Raw genomic sequence first — 5,474 nt, 5'->3', positions numbered from 1 at the left:
CCTCTTCTCCGCTCCTCTACCCTCACCCCATAATCCCAAAAAGCGCTCCATTTCCTACCGCAACATCAAACCAGTCAACCCACTCTCACTCTCCCAGCTCATGTCCTCTGCCTTCCCCCCTGACTCTGCCCCCTCTTCCCCTGACGACTATGCCATCATGCTCAACTCCATCCTTTCTGACTCCCTTGACTCCCTTTCCCCCTGGAAGACTTCCTCTGTCTCATTCACTAACTCCGCCCCCTGGTACACCCCGGAACTCCGCACCATGAAACAGACTGGCCGCCAACTCGAGCGGTTATGCAAGCGAACCCGCCTCACCGTTCACAGCCGAAGCCTACAAACATCACATCTCCTCCTACCGTGACGCTCTCCATGCTGCTAAATCCGCCCACTTCTCCACCCTCATCAACAGCACCAACCGGAACCCCCGCATCCTGTTCTCCACTGTCAACAAACTGCTCCAGCCGCCGGACATTAATCCACCCTCCTCACCTGACCTCTGTAACTCTTTCCTCCTCGCCTTTAACCATAAAATCTCCCAAATCAACAGCTCCCTGACTGCCGCCGTTAGTAACTCCTCCACCCCCACCATTCCTGTCCCCCCCCCTCCCTGACCACCCACCCTTCCCTTCTTTCACTGCCTTCTCCCCTGTTGACTCCTCCCACATTTTGGACATCATCACTGCGTCCAAGACAACCACCTGCTCTCTCGACCCCCTCCCAACGACTCTAACCAAGGCTTGCCTCCCTCTCCTCACCCCCCACCTCACCACCCTCTTCAATCAGTCCCTATCCCTTGGTCATGTTCCCTCTGTCTACAAACTTGCCTCCATCACCCCCATCCTCAAAAAGCCCACCCTTGATCCAGCCAACCTCTCCAACTACCGCCCCATCTCCAACCTGCCGTTCCTCTCCAAAACTCTGGATCGCATTGTCGCCGCCCAACTCCACACCCACCTCCAGTCAAACAACCTCTATGAACCCCTCCAGTCAAACAACCTCTATGAACCCCTCCAGTCAAACAACCTCTATGAACCCCTCCAGTCTGGCATCCGCCCGCTTCACAGCACCGAAACTGCCCTTGTCAAAGTAATCAATGATCTCCTCACCTCTGCAGACTCTGGTGCCCTCAACATCCTGCTTTTCCTAGACCTCAGCGCAGCCTTTGATACTGTACACCATTCCATCCTCCTCAAAAGGCTGCGCCAACAGGGTGTTGAGGGCACTGCACTCGACTGGCTCACCTCCTACCTCACCGACAGGCAACAGTTCGTCTCCCTCTCTGGCCACACGTCCACCCTCTCTCCTGTCACGCAGGGGGTCCCTCAGGGCTCAGTCCTCGGCCCCCTTCTTTTCATCTGCTACCTCTTCCCCCTTGGTCACATCATCCGCAAACTCAATCTCGACTTCCACTGTTACGCAGATGACACTCAGATGTACATCAGTACCAAAACCACCCAAAACCCTCCCCTCACCCACATCGAAACCTGCATCTCTACAATAAAAACATGGCTGACCCACAACTTTCTCAAACTTAACAGCGACAAAACAGAGGCACCAAATCCACTCTCAATAAAACTGGACCCATCTCACTCACCATCGACGCCTCGACCATCACTCCCTCCCCCCTGGCACGCAATCTTGGTGTTACCCTGGACCCCACCCTCTCCTTCGATCCCCATGTCAGCTCCATTGTCAAGACCTCCTACTTTCACCTCCGCCGCATCGCCAAAATCAGACACTGCCTCTCCCCCCCTGCTGCTGAATCCCTTATCCACGCCTTCATCTCCTCCCGTCTTGACTACTGCAACTCCCTCCTCACTGGCATCACCTCTCATTCCCTCCATAGACTCCAAATGGTCCAAAACTCTGCTGCTCGCCTCCTCACTCACACCCGGTCCCGTGAGCACATCACTACCATTCTCCACACTCTCCACTGGCTCCCCGTCAAACAACGTATCAGTTTCAAAATACTCCTGCTGACTTTCAAAGCTCTCCACCACCTGGCCCCGCCCTACCTGTCTGACCTCCTCATCCCCCATCGCCCCTCCCGAGCCCTCCGATCCGCCTCCACTCTCACTCTAACCGTACCACCCTCCAAACTGAAAACATTCGGTGACAGAGCCTTCTCCAGGGCAGCCCCCCGACTATGGAACTCTCTTCCCCAACCTGTTCGCGATTCTCTCTCACTTCCCACATTCAAATCCACTCCAAAAACCTCTCTCTTTTCCCAAGCCTACGACCTCCCCTACCCATAACCACCTTCATCCCTGCCCCTGCCCTTGTCCCCCTGACTGTCATCACCCTTTTCGTGTTTTTTATGTCTTCCACAATGTAAGCGTCTTTGGGTCACTGAAAAACGCTATATAAATTTAAGCGTTATGTAAGCACTAGTAAAAAAATAAGTGTGTTTGTTGTGTGTCAAGTTGTTAACTTATGCTATAGGTTAGACTACGACATAGTAATGTTACCAATAAAAAACATTATAAACATGGCAACATAATTCACTATCTTGCTCGAGGAGTAATTACTCATACATGCTCACACTAATGGTTCAATGCAGTTTGAAGTTTGTTTGAAATAGCGTACCTCATCATCACCCGAAAGAAAACTCGATGAGGTAGTATTGGATGACAGGTTGTCATAGCTTCTTGGCACATACCGCCTACCGTAGTTGCAACCAGGTTGCAACGTCCATTTTAAAAAGTGAGCACTATTCGTTTGAATGCACTATATCATTTTACCACGAGATGGGAGCAATTCCAACACAGTGTCCCTTTAAGCTATGTAGCTTTATCAAACATGTTTTCAACCTCACTTTACACTGCAGCACTCACAACATTGTCTTCAGGGAAAAACATTTTACATGTTTAATTTAGTTCTGTAAAATATTTTAAGAATATTGAATGTACATTTGACAGCCCTAAATCAAACTAATCAGATACTTACACTTGTTTAGAGCTGATCTCAGGTCAGGCACCTTCTTCATCTCCATGTTCAGTGTCTCCTTCAGCTGATCCAGGGATCTCCTCAAGGTCTCTACGTATGACGGAGGACGGACCTCCACCGTCGTCCATTCCCTGGTGGGTGGAGGATCCTTCAGGGATTTGAAGGTCTGGAGGAGGTGGAGGTGGTCTTCAGTGTGTGAGAGCTGCGTCACCTCTGATCTTCTATTGGTCAGATCTTCTATCTCCTGCTCCAGCTCTTTGATGAGGCCTTCAGCTTCTGTCTCTGTGGATTTCAGTTTCTCTTTAACCGTTTGGTTGTGATCATCCAGGCACTTTTCAACAGAGCGCTTCAGAGCAGTGAAGACCTGCACACCATCGGCTATCTCTTTGTCTGCGTCTGCTTTGCTACGTCCCACTGTGTCTCTGATGTCCTTAATCTTTAGTTGTCTCTCCTGGATCATCTGCTGAACTTCAGCCTCTATCTTCCCCAGCTGGGCCGTCTTCACTTCATATTCCTCCTTTAGAGGTACAACAGGATGGGACTTGTGGTCCGTCACTGTGCACAACACACACACACACCTGTTCAGTCTGGCAGAAGAGCTCCAGGAGTCGGTCGTGTTTCTTACACACCCTGTCCTCCAGACGGTCCATAGGCTCGACCAGCTGATGTCTCTTCAGGCCTGCGACTCTCTGATGAGGCTCCAGGTGGGTTTGGCAGTAAGAGGTAAAACACGTCAGGCAGGACTTCACGGCCTTCAGCTGGGTCCCAGTACAGACGTCACAGGGAACTTCTGCTGGTCCAACACAAGGCTGCTCTTTGACTCGTACAGAACTTCTAAACTGATCAACTATCCCTGATATGAAGGTATTCACCCGTAAATCAGGTCTTGTGTGGAACAGCTCGGTGCAAAAAGGACATTTGTACTGGACTTGGTCATCCCAGAACGTTGTAATACAGGTTCTACAGAAGTTGTGTCCACATGGTGTGGAGACTGGGCTGTTGAACACATCCAGACAGATGGAACAGGAGAAGTCCTCTTCAGACCAGGAAGTAGCAGAGGCCATTCCTAGAAAACCATTGATAAATAAAGTTAAATCATGTCACCATTACATTCATTTTTATAATGTATAACAATGGTTAAATAAAGGTAGTAGCAAAACAGTAGCTTTATTTTGACTAACAGCAGTGAACAGTGAAAGGTTTCAAGTATGGTACAGTTAACATTCACAAACATTTACAACCCATACATGATGCCAGGAAAATAGTACTCTTCCTATTGATAGGATCAATAAGTTATACATATTCATGATGAATCACGGACCAGAGCGGAGTACAGTACCTGAGTCTTCTCCCCGCTGTAGTGAAGTGAGCCACACCAAACCGTCAGACTCTGTAACAAGGAAATGATGTTTGTGAACCAACCAGTTGGACCAGTTCCCCTCCCAGTTCACACTAGCCTCCTATTGGCTGCTGTTCCAGCGATGCAGTGATGATGACTAATCACTTTATTGTAATATGATCGCTGGACAGAGAGCTCTGATGTCTACAAGTGTAACGGAGTTCTAATAGATAATTCCACTTGCAGGCCTGTTTTGTTTTTGTATCGTTGTTGGTAAGTTGAGTGGGTAAATAGTGACACCTAGTGGTTGGTGGTGGTGTACTTGCTGTCTTGGAACGGTGCATGTGCCGTCATCGTCCCATTCTATGAACACTACGCTACAGGTAGGTTCTGTTGGGCAAGCCTCCGTTGCACATGTCATGCATTGTATCTTTTGTCGTCATTGCATTGATGTATATGATGTGTACTTCCGTTTTTGACGTGCGGAGTATGTTTAGTGCATAGCGTAGGGTGAGGGTGAGGGTTACGGTTATGGTTAGGTTTAGGGTTACGGTTATGGTTAGGGTTATGGGTTAGGGTGAGGAGTCAGCGTGTTTGCCTGACAGGCTGCCTGTCCACTCCTAGCGCTTCAGGCGGAACTTTTTCCGGATTCCGCCTACGAAAAGCACAGTCGCGACGGGGGAACAGAGGACCCAGGGAACAGAGGTACGCTCCCCTAGTTCACATCATAACCCGCTGTAGGGCCGGTCCGTACGGGGTCACACCGCGGGGAGAGAGGCGCGGAGGTTGTGTTGTTTTACTCACCTGGTTGCGGTTGCTGTCGGTCAGACTGTGTGTGTCCCAAAACGTGTTGTGTTGTTCTCCTGAGGGAGAGAACTGCTTCCTCCTCGTCGGGTTTCTGTCAACCTTAAAGACCGGGTAAACCAAAAATAATTATGGGTTTTGAGTTTATAATACCACAGGAAAATATATTATTAACCACCCTGCCAAATTTGAAGGACTAAAAAAATCGCGAAGTATATAAAATTATGCTTCAAAGTTGATGAAAAATGAGCAGTAATCCCTGGCTCAGGACGGTGGGGGCGTGTGCGCTGCAGGCCAGGAAACCACGCCCATCACCGGAGAGCCAACTGCAAACTGACAATTCAAACCAGACTCGTGAGCGGTAAAACCATAGACGGGTGAA

General features: G+C 49.5%; 1 pseudogene across 1 annotated transcript; it reads right to left on the bottom strand.

Moving 5' to 3' along the window:
- Nucleotides 1-2,309: 2,309 nt before the first annotated feature.
- On the bottom strand, nt 2,310-5,197 carry LOC311371134 (E3 ubiquitin/ISG15 ligase TRIM25-like; annotated as a pseudogene). The gene is made up of 2 exons (XR_014684234.1): nt 5,093-5,197; nt 2,310-4,015 (listed from the first exon to the last, which is right to left on the bottom strand). The product of XR_014684234.1 is annotated as an E3 ubiquitin/ISG15 ligase TRIM25-like (transcript).
- Between the last annotated feature and the right edge of the window lie 277 nt (nt 5,198-5,474).

This window comes from Micromesistius poutassou, assembly GCF_964030765.1.
Source record: "Micromesistius poutassou genome assembly, contig: SCAFFOLD_5870, whole genome shotgun sequence".
Lineage (NCBI taxonomy): Eukaryota > Metazoa > Chordata > Actinopteri > Gadiformes > Gadidae > Micromesistius > Micromesistius poutassou.
The sequence above is the reverse complement of the archived record's forward strand: the minus strand, read 5'-3'. Positions and strand labels throughout refer to the sequence as shown.